The sequence below is a fragment of the Xyrauchen texanus genome, chromosome 7 (genome assembly GCF_025860055.1).
Source record: "Xyrauchen texanus isolate HMW12.3.18 chromosome 7, RBS_HiC_50CHRs, whole genome shotgun sequence".
In the NCBI taxonomy this organism is placed as follows: domain Eukaryota; kingdom Metazoa; phylum Chordata; class Actinopteri; order Cypriniformes; family Catostomidae; genus Xyrauchen; species Xyrauchen texanus.
In genome coordinates this window covers 36516057-36528724 of record NC_068282.1, presented here as the reverse complement: position 1 = coordinate 36528724, position 12668 = coordinate 36516057, and the positions used below count along the sequence as shown (strand labels likewise).

Here is a 12668-nt window from a genome sequence, read left to right as displayed (position 1 = left end):
AATGAGACTAAATGACAAACAGGTGAAAACAATGAGAGAGTGATGAGGGCCGGGAATCATGGGAATTGTAGTGCATGACAAGTAAGTAAGTAAAGTTTATTTATAAAGCGCTTTTCACAGATAAAATCACAAAGTGCTGTACAGGAGGATAAGTAAAAACAAACAGTATAAAATGTATATACATATGTAAGATTAAAGTGACAATAGTGAAAACCCATCAACCAAAAGCCTTCTTAAATAAACATGTTTTCAGAGCCTTTTTAAAAGAGGCAACAGTGTCTGCCAGACGCATGGACAGGGGAAGGGCGTTCCACAGTCTGGGAGCTACAGACTGAAATGACATGTCCCCTCGGGTCTTATAACAAGTCTTAGGGACTGCAAGCAAGTTCTGGCCAGAGGACCGGAGAGTGCGGTCAGAGGAATACAGCTTCAAAAGGTCCAGGATGTAATGTGGGGCCTGACCATTTAAGGCTCTGAAAGTCAGGACTGAAATCTTCGGGCACCTCGAAGGTCTCACAATTAACAAGTGAAACACGGGGCAGACAACAGGGGATTGTGACATAACCCCCCCTCAAAGGAGTGGCTTCCAGATGCTCCTAAGAAAACAAAAAAAGAATACCCAAAAAAACAAAAATCGTCCAAGGAGTGAGGGGGGGAGCCATGGAAGACTCAGGTGGCAGGGCCATGGGTGGCTCAGGAGGCGGAACTGTAGAAGGCCCTGGAGACGGAGCCGTGGGAGGCTCGGGAAGCGGAGCCATGGAAGGCTCAGGAGGCGGAACTGTGGGAGGCTCAGGAGGCGGAGTCATGGAAGGCTCTGGAGTCAGAGCCGAGTGAGGCTCAGGAGGCAGAGCCATGGAAGGCTCTGGAGGCAGAGCCGAGGGAGGCTCCGGAGGTGGAGCCGTGGAATACTCAGGAGGCAGAGCTGAGGGAGGCTCAGGAGGCAGAACCGTGGAAGGCAGAACCCTGGAAGGCTCAGGAGGCAGAGCCGAGGGAGGCTCCGGAGGCGGAGCCGTGGAAGGCAGAACCCTGGAAGGCTCAGGAGGCGGAGCCGAGGGAGGCTCAGGAGGCGGAGCTGAGGGAGGCTCTGGAGGCGGAGCCGAGGGAGGTGGAGCCGTAGGATGCTCTAGAGGCGGAGCCGTAGGAGGCTCGGGAGGCGGAGCCCTGGAAGGCTCAGGAGGTGGAGCTGAGGGAGGCTCAGGAGGCAGAACCGTGGAAGGCAGAACCCTGGAAGGCTCAGGAGGCAGAGCCGAGGGAGGCTCCGGAGGCAGAGCCGTGGAAGGCAGAACCCTGGAAGGCTCAGGAGGCGGAGCCGAGGGAGGCTCTGGAGGCGGAGCCGAGGGAGGTGGCGCCGTAGGATGCTCTAGAGGCTGAGCCGTAGGAGGCTCGGGAGGCGGAGCCCTGGAAGACTCAGGAGGCGGAGCTGAGGGAGGCTCAGGAGGCAGAACCGTGGAAGGCAGAACCCTGGAAGGCTCAGGAGGCAGAGCCGAGGGAGGCTCCGGAGGCGGAGCCGTGGAAGGCAGAACCCTGGAAGGCTCAGGAGGCGGAGCTGAGGGAGGCTCTGGAGGCGGAGCCGAGGGAGGTGGCGCCGTAGGATGCTCTAGAGGCGGAGACGTAGGAGGCTCTGGAGGCGGAGCCCTGGAAGGCTCGGGAGGCGGAGCCGTGGAAGACTCAGGAGGCGGAGCTAAGGGAGGCTCAGGAGGCGGAACCGTGGAAGGCAGAACCCTGGAAGGCTCAGGAGGCAGAGCCGAGGGAGGATCTGGAGGCGGAGCCGAGGGAGGTGGCACCGTAGGATGCTCTAGAGGTGGAGCCGTAGGAGGCTCTGGAGGCGGAGCCCTGGAAGGCTCGGGAGGTGGAGCCGAGGGAGGTGGCACTGTGGAAGGCTCTAGAGGCAGAGCCCTGGGAGGCTCTGGAGGGGGAGCCGTAGGAGGCTCTGGAGGTGGAGCCGAGGGAGGTGGCGCCGTAGGAGGCTCTAGAGGCGGAGCCGAGGGAGGTGGCGCCGTAGGAGGCTCTAGAGGTGGAGACTTGGAAGGCTCTGGAGACGGAGCCGAGGGAGGTTCAGGAGGCGGAGCCGTGGAAAGCTCTGGGATTGCAGCCGTGGAAGGCTCGAGGGGCAGAGCCGAGGAAGGCTGGAGAGGCGGAGCCCTGGGAGGCTCGAGAGGCGAAGCCCTGGGAGGCTCGAGAGGCAGAGCCCAGGATGGCTCTGGGATTGAAGCAGAGGAAGGCTCGAGGGGTGGAGCCGAGGAAGGCTCGAGGGGCGGAGCCGAGGCAGGCTCGGGAGGCGGAGCCCTGGGAGGCTCGAGAGGCGGAGCCCTGGGAAGCGGAGCCTTGGAAGGCTCGAGAGGCGGAGCCCTGGGAGGCTCGAGAGGCGGAGCCCTGGGAGGCTCGAGATGCGCTGGCTCTTGGACGGTCTTGGCTACTGGCGCTGGCTCTGGAATGGTCGAGGCTACTGGCGCTGGCTCTGGGACGGTCGAGGCTACTGGCGCTGGCTCACTGACGTTTGAGGCTACAGGCACTGGCTCACTGACGTTCGAGGCTACAGGCACTGGCTCACTGACCGTGGCAGGCGTTGGCTCTGGCTCACAGACCGTGGCAGGCATTGGCTCTGGCTCACAGACCGTGGCAGGCGTGAGCTGGGGAGCGGAAGCCTTTCTTCTCCTCCTCCGGGCGGACGAAGTTGGCAGCGCTGGCTCGTTGACCAAGGCAGGCGTGGGGATTGGCTCGCTGACAGGTGGGGCAGGCGTGAAAGGACGAGCCATGGACGACTGGAGGGTCACCACTGTGGGAGGAGAGACAGGGTCCTCCTCAACAACGCCCACAGTGAACGGCAAGCCGCAGGCCAGCAGAGTCTCCTCCATGAATTCGCGGAGAGTCCAGCCACGCGTCGCCGGTGGCAACCGCTCCTTGAGCGAACTATTCAGGTTGCCCCGGAAAAAGACCACCAGGGAGGAGTCCGGGATGTCCGCGACACTCTCCAGCTCGAGGAAATCGCAGATGTGATCCTCCACAGGACGGTCCTCTTGTTTGGCTGGGAATCATGGGAATTGTAGTGCATGACAATTAACAAGTGAAACATGGGGCAGACAACAGGGGATCGTGACAGCTACACTACAAGCTACTAAGAAAAAGCAGTTAATTGCATTGAAGCTATTTCATGAAGAAAATTAATTAAATAGAACAATATTACTGTAGTAAAACAATGTTTACTATATGGATACTACAATATTACTTTAGTAAAACCATGATTTCCTACCTCAGAAAAACAACTAACATGGTTACTACAGTCATTGTTACTAGAATATTAATACAGTAAAATCATGGATATTTCAGAAAGGTTTAATCAGATAGGGTGACTACATTAAATTTAACATAAATGTATGTACAGCACTAAGAATCTAGAAAACACTCAATTTTAAATAACTAAATTAAAATATAGAGGTAAACAGCAGCAAATAACTAAATGCTTTGTTTAAAATAGAGAGAGGAAAAAGCCCCTTGAAGACTGTGCAGAGCTCAAGTGAAACCTTGATGTGAACAAATTAATTTACATGAACTGTCCGAAAGAACCGACTCACTAAAATGAATTGGTTCTCAACCCTAAATATGAGAGAATCATTTAGAATATACAAGTTTTAAAATACACTATCACAAATTAGATGTTAGAGTAATTTTAACTACTTGTATTATATTTTTTGAATTGTTGTCCTTTTTGGAGCTTAATGTCCTATTTAGTTCAGTTAGAAAACTCAATGGCACAGCATGATAGGTTCAGTCTCAACACACCTCAGCATAAATAATCAGGCAATTACATATTTCAGATAAAACATACAAACAAAACCAGTATTCACCGATACAGCTTCGACTCAAGTCCAGCAGTGCAGTTGCATTGCATTCACCCTTCTCCTCCCCAACTCCACTGTGGCAGGGCGGAGGGCGGGGCTGGGTCGTGATCATACACACCCTATCCCTTATCAGGCTAATTAAGTCTCAGAGAGGGATAAGTACGGTGGCCGAGAGAGCTCAACGCGCTGCAAATGAAGAAAACACATGCAAATAGAAAAAAACACCAGCGAATTAAGAAAACATCTTCATCAATTTTACAAAACACGTGTGCTCCAAAGACTCAAACACAACCAAATACGGAACACGCTGCAAATACGGAAACGCGCTGCAATTACAGAAACGCGCTGCAAATACGGAAATGCGCTGCAATTACAGAAAGTGCTGCAAATACGGAAACGCGCTGCAACTACGGAAACGCGCTGCAACTACAGAAACGCGCTGCAAAAGTTCACAATACAACGGAAATGATTCCAGGGGACCCCAACAAGTGACGAACCCGGCTGGCTGGGACATGCTTAGACCTTAATAAGACCTCATCAGTGGTGTTGTCGTCTGTCCATGACCTGAAAAGTGAGTTTGTTTTACTTTATTTTAAAATCCTGATCGTATAATTCATTGGCCCTTTGGATATTATTAGCCTAAATAATCTGAAATACACAATTAACTGTGAAATGTTATGTTCATGTTACTGGATTACTCTAAATTAACAGGGAACAAGCCAGTAAAACTACCTATAGGTTTTATTGACACTACTAATATGAAATTAAATTAAATTATTTTTTTTTCTTATCAGTTAACAATTATTAACCTTAACTTAACTAAACTCTGATCAGAGGATACTAATACCAGTTATATAACTTTATGAAGCTAACAAAGAACGTTGAGCATACAATTTTGAGAAAATAGCCCATTTCTTATGAGTGTTGACAAGCTATATTTTCATTTCAGTGAGAATACGTGTGAATACCTTTTGTGTATGTTGAGTTTCTCAAATATCTGTGTTTTCCTTTCCAAGTCAAAATGACTGCTGTAAAAATGTCTAGGCTATATCAGTGGCATTAATTTGCTTAGTTACATGTTAATATTGTTTAGCACTAAGCAGTCACATTGTTTCTCTTCCAGGTTATGTATTGTCCATATTGTGGACTTGAATTGGTTGGATATATTGGATGCTTTTGTGGTTCCTGTGGTAGCAACATTAGATTTCTGGCACCTTTTCTACAGAATGGTAAGCTCTGCTAATACACTCAATCACTTGTTTATTTAATTATCAAGTTGAACCAAGTGATTGTATGATACACAGAACTAAACACAAATTCATTGAATCAACATAGACCTCCTAATACGGCCTGAAACTGTTAAAAGTGGTAAGCTTAAATGCCAGCCCAAGTTGTACTTTTGTTCTTTGTGCATTTTAGTACCTGGATTTGTGCAGAAATGAGCAGATTACATACGTACATTTTTCAAACTGCATCAAATAGTTTACCTGTTTATTTCTTTGTTAATGCTGAAACTATAGGGACACAGATGTTTTTTAAAAGTCTGGTTTTGACGTGTGCTTCTGCCTTGAGTAAAATAAACACATTGTCCATACCTTCTGGTTAAAGTCGGATATGCCAAACTTAACTTCTACTTTCTGCTAACAAACAAATTCAAGATAAACTGCTACGGGCACTAGCACAGTCTTGCATGATATGCTGCACAGCATGCTCGACACGGCATGGTCAAAAGGTTTGTTTGACCTTCCATTGTGCTACCTGTAACTGTATAAAAACAAAAACTCAATATAATGGCTCTAACAGAAACATTTTTATGTTTAAGATTATATTTGTGGATTCTTGCATTCCTAATGACGCTGTTCTCTTTTTCCTTCAGGCCCAGAAACAGTGTCAGCTGAACTCACAGAGGCAGACCTTATCCATAAATATTTCTCAGAGGGCCACACATATGAAGTGATCCTTGATTTTCTTGGAACAAAGCATAATATTTTCCTGAGTCTGAGCACCTTAAAGAGAAGGCTAAGGAATGCAGGCCTAACAAGGAGGACAGAGTATACTCCCATTGACACTGTGAATGCCGCTATTACACATGAACTGACAGGCTCAAGTCAGCTTTTGGGTTACAGAGCTCTGTGGCAGACATTGCGACAGAAGTATTTCCTGACAGTTAAAACGGATGATGTAATGCATACAATTCGCAGACTGGATCCATCTGGAGTTCAACTTCGCCATAGGCACAGATTTTTTCGAAAAGGATACATTACAGCAGGACCAAATCAAGTGTGGTATGTTGATGGGTATGATATGCTCAAACCATTTGGTGTTGCCATCAGTGGCTGTAGGGTTGTGGGTTTTCTAGGAAAGTGATGTGGCTCAGCAGTGGCAGCTCTAATAACGACCCAGGGATAATTGCTTACTATTACATGCAGTGTGTATCAGACTTTGGACTTCCAGCACGCCTTCGCACAGACTGTGGGACAGAAAATGGCACTATGGTAGCCATTCACTGTGCATTAAGAGCACAGCATACAGATGATTTTGCAGGAGCCCTCAGTCACATGTATGGCACCTCAACTGCAAATCAATGAATTGAAAGTTGGTGGTCCTTTTTCAGGAAGCAAAGGTACAGGCCTTTTAAGATAAATCGCAAAAACAAAAATGTAATGCTACTAATTAGTTAGGTTTTTTTGTGTGTTGTCACATGATCGAGGGTTTAAGCTGTGCCACAACATATATTATAACACTAGAATAAAATGTAATGCAAATCTTTTTCCTGATGCTATAAGGTTTTATTTACATGGATGTAAAAAAAAAAAAAAAAAAATAGGAATACAGTTTAAATAATACCATTTGTTTGAAACATTTGTTTTAGAAATCATTTCCATATAACATTTATTCAGCACTGAAGTAAAACATTGTGTATACTGTCATTTCATCATTAGGACCCAGTTCTGGATTGAGCTCTTCAGTGACCTGAGAGAGAGGCACCTTTTCAATGGCAGCCATGAGCATAAGTGCCTTCTACGGTATGTCTTCTTGAGCATCTTGCAGAAGGACTTTGATGAGGACAGAGAACTTTGGAATAACCACACCATCCGACCTGTTCGTCAGTCTCGATGTCATTCTGGTAAACAATGTATCACCTGCCTCACAGATTTGTATTTAATCCATGCAATGTGTGACCATTTTCAGTAAAAATCAGATTGCGTTTTCACATGATTAAATTGAATCATTAATTATTTCAGAAATTAAATAATTAACTATTAAATCATACTATATGATTGCCTATAGCTGACGCAGAAGTGTATAGTGGAATGTCTCTGAAATTTCTACTGGGACCCTTTCCACAAGTCCCTCACTTGACGATTATCCTATTATTTTAAATCAGAAAACAAGATTGATATTTAAAAAATAATTCTAATACTCTTAGACAAAAAAAAAACACCATTCCACAACAAAACCGAAATGTACAATGCACAAAGCAAAAAAGGTGGATTTTTCAGATAGTAGAAGCAAATATAATGACCATATTTGACCTCAGTCAACCTTTGGCTGATTTGACGTCAAATTCAAAATAAAAAATTGGGTTATAATTTATTACAGCTGGGGAACTGACTTGCATGAGCTTTTTTTCCCACCTCAGCCTTTGTAGTTTTTAATATTAAAATTTGTAATGAGTTGACTCATAGTGTTTTGATTTCTGACTGGCCTTAGGTTTGATGCAAGGGATTGTGGATTCCCAGTGTCACAGGAAGTCATTCAAGAGTTTGAGGACATTCTACCACCACCGCAGCGCAGTCGTTGTGGTGACTGTAATCTCCAAATTCGCTTTGCAGACTTAGAGAGACAGAGTGGGCTGTCTCCACCAGTCAACTGGATAAATGCTGTTGAGAATTACATAACACTCAAAAATATGTCTGGACTATAAAATCATTAGTTTCTGATTCTGTGATATGATTATTTGTGTTACACATGCACATGTTACTGATGCCATTACAGAGTTAAGTCTTCTCATAATCTACTGGGTAGCTTGATCTGCTATTTGCAAAGAACATTTATGCTTCCAGGAGGGTATTGATTCTGGAGATCCTGTGAACAGCCTTCACATACTTTAAAGCACAGTATTTGTTATATAATCCCTATTTTACTCATCTAGACAGTATAGTGTAACTAATTAACTGTTGACTGGGTAGATACTCGTGCAGAAGTCAGAAGATTTTTAAATTTTTTAAAATTTTTATTTTATAACTTTGTCATTTCTAAATGAAGTACATCCAACAGCTTTATACATTTTAAACAACTTTATTTGTTCGCTGCATGTTTACACCAGTGATTTTCTGAACATCAGTGATTGAAGCTCTGTGTATAACACAAAATCTTACGTTTTGTGCCAAGAACATGCCATGCATTTATGTACAAAAAAAAGTTTTGGTCCTTGATGAAAAATGTCACTTGTGAAAATATTAAAACTGTTATATTATTCCTCAAAACTCAGCAGTGCATCAATACAATCAAAACTATTAACCTGAGCTTTCCTTCCTTTGAGTGGCTTGAAATGTTTAACTAGTGCAGGTTAAAATGTACAAGTTATACAAACACACCTGCATTTCAAAATAGTAAAGAAAAAGATGAATAAATATTTGCAAAATAAGAAAGGCTGAAGAACAAGGTGCAGAAGTACTTCTTATGTGATAGTACCTGTCTTTCTCTGGCAGTTTCTCTACTTCCTCAAGATCTGAGGAACTGCTGTCAATGGTGATAGGTGCATATATATTGGTATATGTACTGTGGAAGAGAGGTACAAGAACAACAATAACAGAGTTAATACAGAAAGTATTCTGACACAGACATGTTTTGTTGTTTTGGCTGTAGTCCAGTACTTTAGTCTAATAGCTTTATTTCAAATCTAGTGTTCTAAAGTACAGAGCCAAAACAATTAAAAACTATGTCCTAATACTAAAGATGTGATATAAAGTTATGTCTTATAACCGACCTGTAGAAGTCACTTGACTTAAAGGGGTCATGACATGGTTTTTTTTATTGTATTATTATGTTCCCTTAGGTGCAATTATAGTATTAATATATTTTTTTTTAAGAAAAACTTTTAAAATCTAGTGATTTATGACCTTTTCCCACCCTGTTTCTCATCCTCTGATTCAAACAGTCTGTTTTGGGGGCGTTTTCCATTTAAGACTTCAGTGTTAACGCCCACTGTTATGATTGGCTAACGTCAGTGCCTATGTATCAATTATTGACGCCCCCAGCCAGAACAATATGCAAGTAAACTAAGTAAAAACACTGTGATTATTCATAATGAATGAAATTGCGCTTTAAAAAGTAGTTTAAAGTTTAAAATAGATTACTTACAGTTTGCGTCGTCGTTGTTCCCAGAATAGTCGGCACGGACTTATCTTTGAGCAACAGTTTTCTGGCAAAGCCAGCATCATATTGAGATTTGTTCTCAAAACAGTCATCCTTAAAATGTACAGAACAAACGCTTAAGTTAACACTGCCGTGACTGGAACGTCCGCAAAAAATAAACTGCATCCATTTTTCCCTGACGTCTGGATCTTTCGGCAGCTTATTCAGAGGTTTTGTTTGACCACAGCCAGGAACAGCACATCTGTGTGGCATCGTAAGTTTCCTGTGCACAAGTAGTCTCTGTCAGAGCTCGCTGTCCATCGACTGAACACTTGTGAGGCGACGGCGATACTGAAATGAGCGTAGTTGTCTTGCGCTTAAATCGTAGTTATCTTGTGCTGGAGGCGGTCATATGCAAACGCTGTTACGTCACTTCTAACCGACACGTCACTTCTAACCATGAATCCAGAACGAGCTGTATTTTGAGCTTGATTAAATAAATGATTCGTTTAGAATGGGGAGGACGTCTTAAAATATTAAACTTGCAGGACGTTTTAATGATACAAAGACCTCTTATATACCAAAAGATCAAGGCAAATTTGGTTTCTCGTGTCATGACCCCTTTAAGTTCACCCACTGAGGAGGTCGTCTGTTTGCATCTTGTTGCACTGTTGGCCTGCAGCACCAACATCACAGCACAATAAGAACTTACAGAAATACCTTGATTATTAACAAATTCCAGTGTATTATATTACAGAATATGACATACTTGCTGGGATCTCTCATATGTTGTGGCTGACCTAAAACATACAAACAATTTAGTAGAAATTTTCACTGTGTTATAGAGAACATAAAATGCTTTCTTTATAGCAATTATTTTAATAAATGCACTAAAACATACTGACATTCATATAGGTGGCACAGGGACCAAAAAATGTGTCAGCAGAAATTTAACTTACTAAGGTCTATGCTCTGGTGTACTGCTTTCGGGACCACACCAAAGCTGAGAGGTGTAAACATAAAACCCTAAAGTTATTCATAGCCTTAACACTGTCTGTATATGCTTTTCTATTTCTAATGGTTGACCATTCCAGGAGATTTTATTGCATTATAGCTGCACTGCAAAGACATCTTGAACACCTAAATCCCTGTGATGTACCTACCACTGTGTCAGAAAGAGGTGACATATTGGGTTGCACCCTAACAACTTCATCCTCATCCTCATCTTCTGAAACGGAGTCATCTTCATGACCTCACAAAAGATTTTGTGATCAATCTTTATTTCATATTACATGTCCAGTATTGTTAAATGTGTAGGCTGTAACTGTAGTTGGAATCCCACTGTCATCATTTACTCAGCCTCAAGTTGTTCCAAAACTGTATACATTTCTTTGTTCTGCTGTACACAAAGGAAGATATTTGGAATAATGTTTGTAACCAAGAAGCTCTCACCCCCCATTGACTACCATGGTAGGACAAAAAATACTATGTAGTAAATGGGGGGTGAGAGCTGCTTGGTAACAAACATTATTCCAAATATCTTCCTTTGTGTACAGCAGAACAAAGAAATGTATACAGGTTTGGAACAACTTGAGGCTGAGTAAATGACAGAATTTTAATTGGCTGAACTATCCCTTTAAAGCACTTATCACATAAAGTATTTTGTTTGTAGTTTAAATGTGCATAAAATATATATAAAACATACCACTTCAATACTTACTCTTTGACAACAAATCCTCAAGGGTACAGATCTACAATGTGATCCTTTGAAACGCCTTTCCAATGGCCTCTTTGTATTGTCCAATGGTAAAAGGAGTGTCAGTCCCAGAGATATTTTTTATCTGAGAGCTATCTGGATAAAGCAAGACATATTCTCCATCTTCCATGTCTTGATTGAAATCTTTTTGTTTTTTCACTGCAGCTGCCAAGAGTTGCTCAGATGCCCACTGGGGGTCAACATGTAGAGGTAGGTTTTTCCCTCTCATGGGCTTAAAGCCATTCCTGGTCTTGCTCCTGATCCCAACAGAAATCTAGATGATCAGTGAGAAAAGATGGAATAATGATAATTATCAACGTCAACAACGTCATTAACTTAAAAATAAATATGTGCTTACCTATACTGTTTTATTTGATTTCTTTTTACTTTTAGAATATGTCTTCCTTTCAGTTTTTATACTTCTCTGTATTTCATAAACTGGAGAACAGTTGGCTTTGATGGAATGGCACATGCATCAGTCACTGAAACACAATCAGAAAGAGAGAGAGAGAAAAAGATTGAGTCAATGTAGTTGCTATAATTTGATGGACGGAACAATAGATTGAAATCTCTGTAAGAGAACATTACCTGCTCTGGGCACAGTCATACGTGACACATGGTCATCACCTGCAGTTCTAGAGGCGTTCTCTACAAAGCTTACATCTCGCCCACAGGAACTACAAAATCTGGGCAAAGTCGCCCATTGAATGCCACAGAAAGGACAAAACATTTTTATCTGAAAAAGATGAGTGGACTGAAGTTAGCACAATGTATTCTTTTGTCCATTCTTTCAATAGTAAAAGGGTCTGAATACATTTTTAAATATTATTATTACCATCAATCTGCAATTTACTTTGACCCGGTTTTAACCATTACAGTAAGTTTTTCAATTGCTAACAAGCATTGGTCAGTACTGAAGCCACATTTTCAAAACTCTTCATATAGTCTGCATTACCAAGATCAGTCTTGCCCCAAAACTCACTCAGACCAACAAAACACTTCATATTTGTCTCAAAATAAGCTCATTCCACCAATCACTGGCAACAATTCTCATTCAGAAAACATACATGTCATTCATAACACAGTGATTGAGCCTCAATCTTGTCAGGATGGATTAAAGAAAAGACTTTGACATTTTTTTTTATTATTATTATGCTTTCCACAGTTCTTTTCCTGCTAGCTCTTGCTTTTATCTTTTCTTTGTCTCAGGGCATTCATTAATACACCCCAAAATTAACTAACCTGTTATACATCTGTGAACACCTCCAATGAATCATTAGGGAGGCCTCAGAATGACAGATGACATCTGTCCGTCTCTGAACAGGGAAGCCCAGCCTGACAGGCCAGAAAAGAAGATGTCACTCATCTAATGGAATTCCCTTAGCCAAACCCACTTGTGAGAGACCACAGTAGTCTAAACACAGTACTAAACAGCATGAAAAGAAACAATGTGCATCTCTCTTCTTTCCGGTGAAATTGAAACCTGAGCATCTCACTCACACACACTCCAAGAGCACCGCCGTGGGTAATTAGGTTCTCTATTGTGAAAGCAGGGTTTGATAACGTGCTTCTCTTTGTTCAGCAATATTTATGTCTCATCTCTGCTTAGTGCATGGTGTATTGTACACTTGAAAGGAGCCATGAAGAGCTTCAATCACACATACACACACACACACACACACACACCTTCAAAAAAATACAATCACACTCAT

At 42.7% G+C, this 12668-nt stretch overlaps 1 long non-coding RNA gene across 1 annotated transcript; it reads right to left on the bottom strand.

Moving 5' to 3' along the window:
- Positions 1 to 10804: 10804 nt before the first annotated feature.
- Positions 10805 to 12011, bottom strand: LOC127646142 (uncharacterized). The gene is made up of 3 exons (XR_007970892.1): positions 11545 to 12011; positions 11315 to 11438; positions 10805 to 11230 (listed from the first exon to the last, which is right to left on the bottom strand). It is a non-coding gene; the product is annotated as an uncharacterized LOC127646142 (long non-coding RNA).
- Between the last annotated feature and the right edge of the window lie 657 nt (positions 12012 to 12668).